Source organism: Punica granatum, chromosome 1 (genome assembly GCF_007655135.1).
Source record: "Punica granatum isolate Tunisia-2019 chromosome 1, ASM765513v2, whole genome shotgun sequence".
In the NCBI taxonomy this organism is placed as follows: domain Eukaryota; kingdom Viridiplantae; phylum Streptophyta; class Magnoliopsida; order Myrtales; family Lythraceae; genus Punica; species Punica granatum.
In genome coordinates this window covers 30,154,895-30,170,531 of record NC_045127.1, presented here as the reverse complement: position 1 = coordinate 30,170,531, position 15,637 = coordinate 30,154,895, and the positions used below count along the sequence as shown (strand labels likewise).

Genomic DNA, 15,637 nt, shown 5'->3' with positions numbered 1-15,637 from the left:
CTAGCTCTCCATTCGGTGAAGCTGAGGGATTTCCAGACATGCATTCAAGAGTCGAATGTGGTCCTGAACACAACTCACAAAAAGCAACCTGATTAGTATTAAAAGAATGTGGTGAGGTGAGTTTACTTACCAGGGTAGTGAGAGCTCAAATCTGGGCTGTCAAATTAGCAATAGTGTCCATGTCATTGACTAATGCCACTCTTGATTTGCTTTTCTCATTCTGCCAATTATGTGCACTGGAGGCCATCTCTTCTATCAAAGCACTTGCTTCATCATAATTCTTACCCATAAGTGCGCCTCCAGCTGCAGCATCTACTAAAGACCTCAATGTCTCATCCAAGCTAAGATAGAAGACCTCAATTAGGAGATTATCTGGCAATCTGTGATGTGGACCTTTCTGATTGCCTCTTTGAATCTCTCCCACGCCTCATAAAGTGATTCACCACTAAACTTGGTGAAGTTAGTGATTTCATTCCTCAATCTTGCAATCCTAACTGGTAGGAAAAATCTCTTGAGAAACTTAGATGAGAGGTCGGCCCAAGTGGTGATGGACTCTTGTAGCAGTGAATTGAACTAGGCTCTCGCTTTATCCCTAAGTGAGAAAGGAAAAAGCTATAATCTAGTAACATCATCAGTGACATTATTCATCTTTACCGTGTTATAGTATTGGAGGAATCCTGCAATATGCTCGTCAGGACTCTCATTGGGATGTCCTCCAAACTGATTTGATTGAACCATCTGAATGAGTGCCGGCTTCAGTTCAAAGTTATTAGTCGAAATAATGGGCCTTCTGATCGCAAAACCCATAATAGTAGGTATTGCATAGTCTCGAAGTGCTCTAGTAGCACTTTGTATCTGGCAGTTGATGTCATTGTCAGCCATCTCAATTGCCTGCAATTCTTCCCATCTTCTGTTCTCTCTTCTCAACTGGTGCAAGGTGCGCTCTCTCTCAAGATCTAATGGTAGAAGTTCAACACTTCTACTCCTGCGCATACAATACCAGCAAAGAGAACAAGAAACAAACACACAGTAAAGTGCGCCTAAATTAACAATAGAACTAAAGGTGGTCTAATATTAAGTTAATCCTCAACAACGACGCAAAAAACTTGATCCGCTGCAAATATATATAAAGATAAGCACAAATTCTACCAGAAAGTGCATTAGATCAAATCAAGTAATATAGTAATGAATAAAGTGTTTATCCCACGAGGATTAATTAAGTACTAAACCTATATTAGATTCTATTATTATCCAGGCAATCAAATTGAGAGAATTAACTAATTAACTACTAACCAACCTAAATCGTCATAAAGAGCAGAAAGAGAATTGTATGAAAATATATTAATTGGAAGTGGGAAAAACAGAATCCACCTTAGTTTCACTAATCAGATTGCCATCATGTTATATAGATTAATAGCTATGTGGTCACTCAGGTGAGTTTATCAAGCCTTTAAAATTAAAGTCTTAAACCCCTAATTAATTAATATACTCCCGCATCTCTAATTAAGAAAGGTAAAGCAAAGTCGGGGTAGATCCGACAAGAGTGCAGAGTCGGGGTTGGGGTAGATTCGAAGGGAATGCAGAGTCGGGGTCAATATGATAGGAAAGTAAAGTGAAGTCGGGGTAGATCCGACGAGAATGCAGAGTTGGGGTCGACCCGACAAAAAGTAAAGCGAAGTCAGGGTGGATCCGATGGGGATACGAAAAGTGTTTGCTTAGAAAGACTGTACAGGAAGCGCAAACGTGCTAGGGAGCTGTGCAAGGTGTAGAAGGTGCTTTGAATCCACGCTAGGTGGTAGAGGAGGAAGGCTTGGCAGGATTGGGGTTGTGTTTCCCTAGGGGAATCGCGTGGGGCATCGTTGTGTTTGTTGGAGGCCGATCGTCGTTGCACTTGGCGGGGATGCCCTAGTTGTTGTGTTCCTTAGGGATGCCTCGATTGTTTCTGAGTGCGACCATAAGGCGATAGTTCCGTGGGTTGGATCGGCTCTCGGAGCTACAAATCGATCTTGGAGCCGCGACTCGGCTTGTCACGGGGGGAGAGAGAGAACTGCAAGTGGTTCACCTGCAAAGGTGGGCGCCACCCGCCATTAGTCGCTTAGGCGGTCGTGTGCGCTGGAGTGTGCAATAGGCGTTGAGGGAGTTGTTATCCCCATAGTGCAAATTCGTCGGAGGCTGGCGTCGCAGTTGGGGTGACGTTGCCTCACCGGTGGTCGACTTCGCCCCTGAGGTGGTTGCTTGTTATTATGCCGAAAGTTGGTTTCGCCGCTAGGGCGATTGTGGTTCGTCGGGGATGCCCTAGTCTTGTGATGAGTAACTCGAGTTTCGTAGATGAGCGCCTACGTATCCTATGGGACTGGGAATCAGAGTCCGCCGTAGTTCCTGTAGTTTACAGTACTTATGGACATGATATCATCAGTAAATTATTGGTGAGCTACTACGATGTATAGGCACATGCAGGTTATGAAATTGGCGTCGTTGCTACATAGAGTCATTGATTATTGGGTCACATGAGTGACCCGTGAAGAGTTTTATTTTGACTGTACAAGTGAGGTCCCGTTCTCAAAGGCCTCGATGCGAGGCTTACAGGGGCTCCCGTTGGTGGAGTGTTATGACTAGACTTCTGGAGAGGAATGTTTAGGATTTTTACTCTATGGTGGCCGATCGAAGGGTGGCTGTGACCCATTCGGAGTTATGAAATGGCAAAGAGAAAAGAGAAAACTTTGGGAGCACGCCGTCCCAGGCTAAAAGGATACGCGGGTTCATGCCTGTAGCGATATCTGCCCCCTTTCTTCCGTCCTTCTATTGTGTTGGTTGTGCTGAACTGCTCGAATGGCGTGCTCGGTTGCCTATTGTGCGTGAGGAAGAATCTGCGCTGGACGATGGAGTTTTGCAGGAGAGCTGATCGGGGATCTTGTCGGGGTAGACAACCTAGCCACTTCCAATGGGATCCTTAGTCCGCACAATGTGTGACGGGTTAGGGGGTCGGTTCTGTTTGTCTTTCTCTCATTTTACTCTCTTTTCGCTACGGTCGCCCACCTTGGGATCCAACCGCACTTCTCAACCTATAAGGGGATGAGCTCTCCTTTTGCCACGATCGCCCACCTCGGTGTGCGTGCCCAAATTTCATCTCGTCGTCGGGGCACGCATGCGCGCGCCTATGCAACGCGGCTTGGGAGTGTCCACCTTCCCGGGGACGCGCGACGGACGCGAGTGAGAAGGAGTCACCACTTACTGTTTATGACCCGTAGGTCGAGGGCCGTTGAGTCGCCCGGGTCTAAGGGTACGGGGTACACCTAAATATTAAGGCAATGGTCGTGCGGAACCGAAAAATTCCGAATTCGGGGTTCTGTTATGTGCGGGCCTATAACCCGCACACCCTTTCGGTTCTCTAGCTTGCTAGGCTTGCCGTTTTGTTTTATTTACAGTGTGATTTAGGGTTGCACTGGACTCGCCCGTTTTGACACCGTAAAGTCAATGAATTGATCAAATTGGGCCAAGAATTCGAAAGATGAGTAAACTTGTTTGTCGAGGAATCGGTTCACTATCTTCGCGTTACAGATCGTCGGACCGTGATGGTCGATTTCCTGCGCGAACCGAGACCACGAGTATTCGAGCTTACCCCTCTCTTGGTAACAATAGGCCAACTTGACCGGTTCGACACTCAGACCTCTCGCTCGCCGATCGGGAATCCTTACAAATGAATGAATGAATGTACAAACAAATGCTCGCAATGTTCTCTCGAGTAATTACAAAATACAACAGAATAAGTGAATGCATCCCAATCGGTTTGCATTGGGCCAATATTCCGCTCCGGTTCACCGTGTGTTTTGAATAACCGATAAATAAATTAAGGCAACGCGGGCTCAAGGAGTCGGGGGTCAGGTTCGATCGAACCAACGGTCTGCAAGAGAACCAGTTGATTCCCACTGTAACCGTTGGACCCATCGAGCTCTCGGGTGGTATCTAAATACGTTTCACACATCCAATCCAAATTGCCTTCCACATAGGCCATACTTGGAGTGTGATGGTGACTCGAGGCTAGATCTCATTCCGCACTCGGGTTGCACGCGCTCGGTGAGTTAGGAGGCGTTGGACCTCGTATTCGGTGATTTGGGGTGTTGGACCCCGTGTATTACGTAACCTATGGGTTCGAACCCGAGTCGCAACAAATCAGCAAAAAAAAATGAAAAACAGAAGAAAACTGATAAAACTGATGAAAAACAGACAAAAACAGACAAATACAGACAACTACAGACGAGTTCTGTATTAGGCCGAATGTACGTGATTTAATCAGTTATTAACCGGGGTTGATTATCAAACAATGTATCTAACTTAGGCAAGCAAAGAGGTGGGCTAGGATATGGTTCTAGGCCAATTACATGTGTGAGTTTGTTTTTAGATTTCATTTCGTGAATGTCACTGCGGCTTCATTGAATATACCAAACTCGTATTTTGACTCTAGATTTGGAACCTAGTATTCCGCCTAGCCATTATCTAATGTTTGATTGAGTCAAGTGCATGATTAATCCGATTTTATATGTTTTGTGACAAAAATAATAATGCCAACTACCGAATCTACGGTAAGAGGATAGAAACACCGAAAGTGGATGAAATGGGCCATGCGAATGAAACTTGCACCCGAACGGGATGACCCTTTCTATCCATAGATCGTGGTGTTTCGGTCTCCTTAACGCCTAGGATATCGGCGGATCACGAAATGACGGTTATGCCCTTGGGCGGTAAAATGTGTGAAGTGCACGTGTAAAATGGAGATAACGTGACACAAAGAGATCCAAAGAGAACTCACGAATTTCGACTTGAGCCGCCTCAAATTGGGTCCGGACTCGAGTCGTAGTACGCGAGTGCTCTCTAGACACTGATTCTACTCGTGTTATGCGTCTCGATATTATGAAATTGTGGATTTTGAAAAGGGCATTTCCACCGTTTCGTAATCTGTCGATGCGTTTACAATTTGATATTCGATTTGTCCAATTATTTAGGCCGAATGGTTTAATTAGTCAAATGACACGTCACATTTCCCTGTTTGTGGGATTATTTAGTGATTATGTCTTCGAGTCACGAATCTTATGGGTTCGATGGGCGATCGTCCAAAACTAACGCGCCTAACATGGGAGCTAACGCGTAATCAACGATTAAACGAAAAAAGAAATTACACCCAATTCCAAGAGCCGATTTCGAAGCGACAAAAGAGGCCAACTTAAAGTCAAAGAGGGTCACGGGGAATTCGGTCATTCCATAATGGAGATGACCGAATATTTTCTTGACTCAATTTGAATTTTGGATGGTCTCTCGTATCGGTTCTAATCGTTTCTTGCATGCATAAAACGTCAAACATGATAATAACACACATTCTATAAAGCCGATGCCGCCATGATCTTGGGTGCACAAACAAACATACAAACAGCACAAACACGATATTTAGAGGAATCGATAAAACGGTACCGACTCATGTGATAATAATAAGCTAAAATAAAACGTGGAATCCATCCCAAATTGAGACAAAGAGACCACGGGTGGCCCGAAAGAATCATGAGGACCTCTCGGTTCATCCCCGTAGGGTATGACCGAAGGGTACCCTTGGTTCTCCCGAGCCGTCATGGTTTCTTCGACCTAGATTCGAGTCCGTTTCCACCATGTTATCATATCATGACAGCAAACATTATAAGGATACGGGAAGTGAATGTATTCGGGGAAGAAGAGACCACTCAGGTCACGGGTGAGCCGCGAAACCTCACGGTCCCTTCCTGTAGGACCTAACCGTGAGACTTTGTGGCATGACCGGACCATGATGGCCTCTTCCTACGCGACTCTAAACATTTCCCGTCATGATGGACATAATATAATGATGTATGAACGTAACGAACGATGTGAACATGCATAAAAACGAATAAAAATCCAAGCTTGCATGCAATACGGTTATTAATCGCCTTATCACCCCACAACAACCAAGGATCGAAGACCTAACCCCTCTAAGTCGTAGGGAGGTTATACCTAGCCTCAGAACAAGAGGAAAGAGTCGGAGAAGTGGCAAAGGGAGTCGGGAGATTCGGCTGGAACGAACAGACCCGAATCGGTACAGTCGGGTCGACTAGCAGACCCGACCGGCAGTTCGGCTTGTCGGGGCTGTACCGGTTGATCGGGAAGGAATTTTCGCGCGGAGCCAGTTGCGTTGGATTGCCAAGAGACTAAGGATCGCGCCTGCGGTGATTTTGGGAGGAGAGCACATGTAGATTTTCTGGAAATCAAAAACAAAGTCGGGTCAGTAAAAAAAAGGACAGACCAGTCGGGTCAAAACAGACCCGACTGGCACGCGATGAAGAAACGGCTCCACAGGAGGCTCGTAGTGAGATTCAACCGAGCTAACCTGTACGTTCCTGCAAATTTCGGGTTAGAAAAGAAAACCAGAGGAACAGACCCGACTGGCACCCGATGAAGAAACGACTCTACGAGAGGCTCCCTGTGGTCTTTTGATGCAAGGTCGCTGGTATTAGACTCCTAACTGAGTGAAGATCACGGTGATAGGTGGCTCGTAGCGAGATTCAACCTGAGCTGACCTGTACATTCTGCAAAGTTCGGGTTAGAAAAGAAAACCAGAGGAACAAACCCGACTGGCACCCGATGAAGAAACGACTCTACGGGAGGCTCCCGGTGGTCTTTTGATGCCAGGTCGGTGGCATTGGACTCCTAACTGAGTGAGGATCATGCCTGCAGTGGTATCATGAGGATTGGACATGTCAAGTTTCCTGAAAGATGCAAAGAAAACTGGTAAAAAACTAGAAAAATCTGTGAAGGGAGAAAAGAGGGAAACGGCGGTGGTGCACGGTTGGACGGCTCTCGGCACGCAATCACCTCGTCACGGGGGAGAGTGAGGGTTGTAAGGAACCCCTAAAAAGTGATGGCACGACTCGCCATAGTCATGAGGTAGTGGAAATGTCGAGGAAGCCCGGGAAGCCGTGAAAATGCCTACGGAACCCGGTTCTGAACAGAGCTGGTTCGGACTGTTGGAAGCTTCGAATCGCAAAACTAACACCGGAAATGGACTCGGGAGGTCAAGTACATGTGGGGTATGTAGTTTGTTTGAGGCTCGGATAAGTCGGGAAGGAAGAACTCGCCTGGAAACCGGGAAACTCCCTAGAGACCCGAATCTGGATTGGGCTGAAACAGTACCTAGATGACTTAAAATGGCAAAACTAACACAGTGAATGGACTCGGGAGGTCGAATACATGTGGGAGATGAAGTTTGGTCGAAGTTGGCTTAGGTTGGGTGGCGGTCGCCGGAAAACGGTTGAGTTTTCGGACAATTTTGCCTTGTAACCGGGCTGAGGTGAGATTATGCGATTTTTATGGAAAATGCTGAACTCTAAGGGGCTTGAGAGGATTTCCTAGAGTGAGAGAGCTTGAGAGAGAATGGATAGTGAGTTGTGATTAAAGTGTCTTGCAATTAGGCACTTATAGGATGCTTTAATGAGCCAAATTAGTGAGTTTAAGTGCAATTAGAGGGGGGTGCTTAGGGGTTCCGAATTTTGGAGGGAAGATTAGGGTGGGGAAGTTGTCTTGTTGAGTGTGGGGAAATGAAGAGAAGGGAAATGAGAGTTGATGGATGGAAGGATGGATGGGAAGTGTGTAAGAGATATTTTGAAATGTATAGTGGAGGCTCATTTGGCTCATCTCTAGAGTAGAGCCATAGCTTGCGGCTTGGCTTGGCTCGGCTTGGCTTGGCTAGCTCAAGGGCCCCACTTGACTAGGAAGAAAGCCGGAAGAAGTTCGGGACTCGATTGATCTTGCGTTCGATTTCCGTGGTTCGCTTCAACGATGAATTATCAATGTGCGCGCGAATACGGTTTTAATGAGCCTAATATTGACATGCTTCTTGAAAGTGAATGCTCGGATGACTCGGGGACTCGAAAGCCGGTTTTGCTCTGTTTGGATGATCGAAGCGAAGTTGTCCGCTTCTGACGCCTATTTGCACTTCTGCGTGTTGTAAGGCTCGCACCGGTGTATTTTTTGCATTGAGCGAAACGGTTTACTTGCCGACCTCGGTTGGAGATCGATAACTGGAGATGACCTAGGAATCCGGGAACGGGGCTTTCTCAGTGTTTCCCGAGTGTTCTGATGTGTTCGGAGACCACTGTGATCTCCATTTGTCAAAAACGAGTCCCGAAGGCTTGTCGGGAGGCGTTTATGACCATTAAAACGTCACTCGGGAGCTCGGTATGATTTGCTTGGTCCGAGCCGAAATGATTTCCTAGCCCCTGGGGGTTGTTGGGAGTGGGTGGGATGACGTTCGAATGTCAGCCTTCCACCGAATGAGTTCTGAGCGTTAGATTCCGTTCGAAAGGGGCCATTTTCCCTAGTCGGGGTCTACTCGGGAGACCAAGTCGAATTACAAAAGGCAATCTGAAACTTGTTCCATGGCCTTGGTGGTCCTGGGGCATGTGTAGGCCTGTTTCCGACCGTCGTTTGCTCGTTCGTGGATCGGGCGCCCCGGGAGCCCTGTCAGGAAAGGCGTCTGTGAGAGTTCGGGGGTGCCTCGGCTTAAGCAGGATGCTTCTGAAATGCGCCCGGATGTGCCATTGGTCACTTTGGCACCAAGAGGGATTTTTAGAGTCCCATATTGGATACCTTCCGATGCTTCGGTGATCCGGTGATGAATAGTGTCATAGTGCCAGCTCCTGTTGCTTCGGGGCTCGTTGTCTGTTTACTCTTCCGATTGCCCTCCTGTGCTTTTCTAGTGGACCCTGCTTCTCTCCTGCAATTCATGACTTTGTGCCAGCCTGTTCGCCTCCGGTTTCCTGATCATGAATGGTGACCTGAGCTTTGATCGGAAGTCTTCTGTTGGAGCCGATGGACCAAAATGGGGTGCTGACACTCGGGATTTCTGGATTTGCCACTCTTTTACCCTAGTTTTTGCCTAGGTCGCCCCAAGGGGTTTTCGATATAGCGGGCTCGATTCTTTTATCTCTCAAGTTTGCAAGGAATAAAAGTCTGGAGAGTTCGACTCTCGGGTTTGCGCTGTTGTGCATTCTGTCTCCATTAAGGAGCCGCGATTGTTGCCCCCCTCTGTGTCGAGTTTCTTTGATTTTGAGTTAGCTTCGCCGGTATGTTTGGTGAACCTTGGCGTCGCCTGTTTTTTTTTTCATTAGTGGGCTTGCCCGGCTTTTTCTTGAAACAGGGGTCTGTTTGTGCCCCTTGGATTTGCTTCGCTTTTCCTGACTTTTATGTTGTTGCGAGTGCTTTGATGCGTTTTACCTTGTGGAGATTTGGTGTGTTTTTTGTCCTGGCCCTATTCATGCGGCCCGGGTTTTGGCGTTTCTTGCCTCATGCATTCGGAAGTCGAATCAACTATTTCTTCTCCCTTGTAAACTTTTACAAATGGTTTCCCCTCATGTCCACGAAAATGAAAAAGAAAAATACAAAGTTGCCCTAGAGATGTAGGTGACCGAGATTGTCTTGGTGATTCTTGCAGAGGACGCCTACTCTTGACGCTGATGATTGAGAGTGTTTCAACACCGCTTGCTGGAGTGACCTACTCTAGGTGTAGAAAGCTAGGGTGACCTCGGTGCGAGCTTCAACCAGGGAGGCCCCAATGTACGTCTCTTGGGCCGAGGCTGCATTGGTGCGAACTTTCACCGGAGAAGCGTCGGTGTACATCCCTTGGATGTGCCCATCGTGGGCGAATGATGTCCGAGGTGGTCTCGGTGCGAACGTTGAACAGGAATGCCCTAATCTTGATTGTTGATGCAACCTGTGGCGGGCGCGTTGTGTTATCATCCCCGATCGTGTTTTGTGACTCCCTTGGAAGGAGCCTTTTGGAAGGCATGCGTTCATGAAGCTGGTGAACGTGTCCTGCCTCGGAGGCCATGCTTGACGTCAATTGAGACGGTTGCGTTAAAGGCCTGTGGCTCATTCGGTCGCTTCCACCTTCGGCTTCATAGGGGATACCTATTCGTCGAGCCCTTCCCCTGTCGAAGTATAAGGAGAAAGACCCGATAGAAATTCTCGAGGAGGTGTGGACCCACACGTCATTCTTTGCCTGTTACTGGCATGTCCCTGTGAAGGATGATAAGGAAGATGATGCATTAGGCGATTGTTGGGTGGAATATTTGGTAAGAAATGTGGAGTGGGCCCATGGAAAATCCCCTCATGCAGCGTGTGACCTATAGGCTGCCGCACATAGGGGACACTCATTTTTCGAGAGTCCGGTCATCACCACACAAGAGTGGTCAGATCGTGCCTGGGGGCCGCATAAGTTATACTTTCCCCAGTGCGGGTTGGCAAACGCAACCATCCTAGGGATTGCTCGAGGAGCTGGGTCCCACGAGGACAGGCGAGTCAAACAGGCCCGACAGAACCGATAGGGCGTCGTTGGGTCTGTCCTAATGCCCACATGAGAGGTTTGTTCTAGCAGAAGCCCATTTTATGCATGTATTGAAGTAAATAATAAAAGAGAGAGTTTAAGAAAGAGCGCGTGTGTTGCCCAATCAGCTAGTTGGTGGTCATAGCAGAGGGCGGGCTGGGCCCATTCCTCGGTCGAAGGTACAATCGCGCTCGTGACTCTCGTGGCGAGTATGCTGGGACATACTCTGTTCGCGGAGCTGTTGCTTGCGATCTTTCGTGGAGAGAGGGTTAGGCCTCGATGTTTGGAGTTTTGAGGGGACGACGAAGAGGTGTTTGCTATTTCGATTATGGTCGTTTGGGATTCAAATTGCCTTCTTGTTAGTTATTTCCTGCAATGGGAAAGGAAAATTATGAAGGAGCAAGATTTGTCCACAATTTCAATGCAATGGCACAGGGGATCGAACTGGCATGGTAGGCGTCGTGTGAGCACGTCGAGGGACGTGAGCAGGGGATGTGCACGAGCATGGAGGGATGTACTTGCACAATGTGGAGGGATATACATAGGGCATGCAAAGGGATGCGCTCGATCACGCAGAGGGATGTGCTTAGTTGGTCGGAGTCAATGGGAATTAGCTTCACCGTGGAAGGTAGGTCGACCCTTGGGCCATGGCTCATCTTGCCGTGGAAGGAGGGTGAAAACCGCAGGTGGTCTACAAGCAAAAGTTGGCACGGCTCACATGTAGTGCAAGAATGCGTGGTAGCTATAAAACAATAAAAATTGGAATGCATGCGATGCATGAGTTTTGAAAATACTAATATGGTCATTCAAATTGACTCAAAAGGTTCAAAGTACAATGCAAGTTTTGAAAGTGGAATCCTAAATCGGTTTTCCATCGCATTTGGTACTCAAGCAAGCATCGTTTTGGAAAGCACCGGTTCTAGGCCGAGACCTCATGGAGGCATCTATCCTAGGATGTATGCTAACATCTGGGGGACTTCTTCTTGGACCTCTCCAAAGCAACATTGACTCGAGACAACTCATGGTTGCGTTTCTACAGTTCGGTGTAGGCATGAGTGAGTTCCTTCGAAGTTGACACTGGTCGGTGAATTGTCCATCCATCTTGGCTATATCCCGGTGAAGAGGATCCCTCTTGATTTTGGCATCGGCAAGCTCGATGAGGAAGATGTCCCAGCAGGTGTGCCGTCCTCAATCTATAGAGGCTCGGTGGGACTCTCGTGTGATGATGGATGAGGGTCTAATGTTCCTCAATAGTTGGTGTGGGATTGGTGCGCCGGATGTCAAAGACTACGTGGATTGGATCCTAAAATGTTACGACTTCAAGGATGTTCCGGTCTGTCCGGCGAGTGACTGATAGAGGGATGTCTCCAAGGAAGGCAGTGACGGAGCCATAGTTGACTGCGTGCAGACTGGTCCAGATGTGGGTGTCGTCTAGCGACGGCGTGACTCGATCGAGGTGTGGGCAAGAGGCCGAGCGCGACATCCCTTACCAAGATGACAAGAAATCGACTTAGGACTCATTAATGTGAATGACCCCTAACATTTTTTTTGAAAAACCACGTGATGCATGGTTGCAGGAAAATAAATGCCAACGGCTTAATATATAAGGTACAAAGAACATGTACATCTCTTTCAAAACAGAAAAAAACTCAAGAGCCCGTAGGCCGACTCAATGGACAGTCGATGAAAGCGGGTTGGAATCTGACATGGAGGCATAGCACGATGCAGGGTTTGGTACTACAAGGACCATGCTATCTAAGGATGGGGGCTCTCGATCAAGGGATAGTGACGTCCCAAGAACCGAGCGAGGATCTTTGGGGGACGAAGCAGTAGCTGAGCCACTCGATCCGTTCTCCTACTTAGAACCTCTTTCTAATCCTAACTCCTATTGGTGCCCGTGGGATTTCGAGCATGGTGCCTAATTACAACTAGGATGATATGCAATGCATGTACAGAAAGTAAATGTGTAGAAAGTAAATGTGAGGAAAGTAAATGAAAGTGGTAAACAAATAAACACAGTAAATCGACAAATGAGATCGAGTCCGAACCTTCTAAAGTGTCCCAAGTGGAGTCGCCAAGCTGTGCGGACCCGAATTTAATCTCGTTGGGGCTTGCATGCGTGCGCTATCGCACGGCTTGGGAGTGTCCACCTTTCCGTGGGGACGCGTGACAGACACGCGTGAGAAGGAGTCGCTAGTTGCCTGTTTACAACTCGAATGTCAAGGGCCGGTAGGTTGCCCGGGTCTAGGGATATGGGATAAACCTAGTTTGCTAAGGCAATGGTCATGCAAAACTGGAGATTCCGGATTAGGAGGTTCTATTACTTGCGGGCCTATATCGCTCATGCCCTTTTGGTACTCTGTTTGCCTAGGGCTTGCCGTTTTGTTTATTTACCGCCCGAATTAAGTTGCACTCTCCTTCCCCATTTTGACACCGTAAACTCGGAGAATCGATTGATTTGGACAAAGAACCCAAGAGAGGAGTAGGCTCGCGTGTCGAGGCTTCGGTCCGCTATCTTCGCTACGGTTCACTTGACCATGATGTTCAGTTCCCCACGCGGATCGAAACTGCGAAGCATCGATTTACTCATCCTTGGGGAAAATAGACTGGCTCGTTCGATTCGTCACTCAAACCATCTACTCACTGACTAGGGTCCTTACAATAAATGAATAAATATATAAATAGCATCCTTACAATGTGCTCTAAAATAAATACAAAATACTGCAGAATATAATACATGGACCCTAGTCGGCTCTCGTTAGGCCAAATATTCCGCCCCAGCTCACCGTGAAATTTAAATGACCGAGAAATAAATTAAGGCAACGTGGGCTCAAAGAGTTGGGAGTTGGGTTCAACCGGATCGACGGATAGCAAGAGAGCCGATCGACCCTCAAGATGGTCGTGGACTGGTCGAGCTCCCGGGCGATTGTCTAACCATGATTCACGCATTTGATTTGGGTTTTCCGCATAGACACCACTCAGAGCAATATGGTAACTCAGGGCTAGACCCCATATCGCACTCGGGTTGCGCGCGCTCGATGTGTATAGGGGTGTTGGATCCTGTGGTCGATGGTTCGAGCGTTAGGCCCCGTGGTTGATGTTTCGGGTGTTGGACTGCGTGCAAGACGTATCCTATGGACTTGAGCTTGAACTGCAATAAAACAGCAGGAAACAGACAAAATAGATAAAAACAAATAAAAACAGATAAAAGCAGACAAGTTGCGTATTAAGCGTCGTGTTTATGTGATTGAAAAATTATGAACCGGGGTTGCTTGGCATACAATTTTCTAGCCTAAACAAACAAAAGAACATGCTTGCGTGCGGTGTTAATTCGGCTAGAAATGCATGGGCTTATTTTAAATTGTTCTATATGGTAATAATGTGGGCTTTACGAATTGTGACAAGAGTGTATGTTTTGGCCTGAGACTTGGAACCTAAGGTTCCGCCTAACCATTTTCTAAGATTTAGTTAAGTCGGGTGAATGGTTAGTTAAGTTGCATGTTTTATGACAGAGAAGTTAGATCTAAGTACCCAAGTCTACGATAGAATGATAGAAACACTTAGATCAGGTGAAAAGGACCATGCAGATGAAACCTACGTCTGAACATACTGCACATCTCCACTCGTGACTCGAAGTGTTTCGCCCATCCTACTGCCTAGGGTGTCGGCGGATCATGAACCGACAGTTATGCCCTTAAACTGGTAAGATGTGTAAAGTTCTTGTGAAAGATCGAGAACATGTGACACAGACTATCGAAAGTTGGTAGCCGATGTCGACCGATCTCTCGAGCCTATCGGGGTCGTGTTAAACCAGAAAGGGCCGAGAAAGCGATTGCTCCACCCGGGAGTAGTCTAAGAAAGTCTCGTGCACCCCAACTTGAGCCGCTTCAAATCGGGCCCGAACTTGAGTCAAGATATACGAGTACTCCGTAGATGCCCATGCTACGCGTATCACGTGTCACGGTGCTTTTAAAATTGTGAGTTTGACAAAAAAGCATACCCGACAGTTCATGGCGTCGACACGATTACATGTTAATAGCCAGTTTATGCGATTTGTTTAAAGCCAAGTGGTTTACTTAGCCAAGTGACACGTCCCATTTTTCCGTATGTGGAATTATTATTGTGATTATTACCGAGTGCCTTGGGTGCGTGGGTTGACGAGGACGATTTGTGATAGGGGGACCAAGACGGATCCCTGAAGGCCAAGAACACCCGGTCCATGATGACCGATATGCTCTTGGATCCTCGCGGGGCCAAGATAGTCACCGAAACAGAAATTCATGCGAGTTGCTTAAAACTAACGCGCATAAAAGGCACTTACTCGAGAAGCCTATTGTCAAGGCGAAAAACATAAACACGCATAATTTGAGAACCGACTTTAAATCTAGCTAAAGAGGCCCAATTTGACCCGAGATGAATCAAGAGGCTCTTGCATGCATGAAACATCAAAACACAATAATAACATAAATACGTAAGTGGTGCCGCCATGATCTCGGGAAAGCACATATAAACACACAAACAATGACAAACACGATACTTTTATGGAATCGATAAAACGACACTGGTTCATGAAACGGGAAAACACGAAAACACGGGAAACGACAAAAATCGAAGAGGAGGAGATCGCCATGGACCTAAATAGTCCATGGGAGCTCTCAACCACCTTTCTAGGGAGAAGGCTGTGAGCTCCCATGGCTCATATGGGCCATGAGAGTCTCCTCGACTCTGATATCGATCGTTTCTCGGCATGCCAAGACGTTATACGATTATATAAACCAGCTAGAGACGCATCAAACACATACATGCATATTATCGATCGAATATCCACCTTATCGCCCCACGAACGTGATAAAATTAAAGAGACCTACTCCTTTAAGAGTCGAGAAGTTATACCTACGCCTTGGGACCTGTTTGGGGTGGTTTTGAATCTCGAAAGACCCCGGGAAGGGGCTGTTATAGAGACGGGTCAAAGGGGACTCGAGAAGGAGACTTCGGGTGACTCAAAGGAACGGGTTGAAGGGAGCTATTCCGGCGACTTAGCACGATGGTTCTCGACCTCTGGGGAGTCCCTGGACAAGGCTAGGGGTGGCGCTCAGCCCGCGGTAGCCTGGTCCAACCTGCCTGAACTAGAGAAGAGGTGAAACCGAAAAAACAGTGCAAACTGGGAAGAGGAAGAACAAACGGGTGGTTTACTTGTTAGTACAGCTCTCGGACCGTGACCTTCTTGTCACGGGGAGAGTGAGGGTCGTAGATGACCCG

The 15,637-nt window shown here is 47.4% G+C and overlaps 1 non-coding gene across 1 annotated transcript; it reads left to right on the top strand.

The window, feature by feature from the left end:
• The first annotated feature begins 377 nt into the window (after positions 1-377).
• On the top strand, positions 378-483 carry LOC116193392. Its single transcript, XR_004154299.1, has one exon. It is a non-coding gene; the product is annotated as a small nucleolar RNA R71 (small nucleolar RNA).
• The last annotated feature ends 15,154 nt before the right edge of the window (positions 484-15,637 follow it).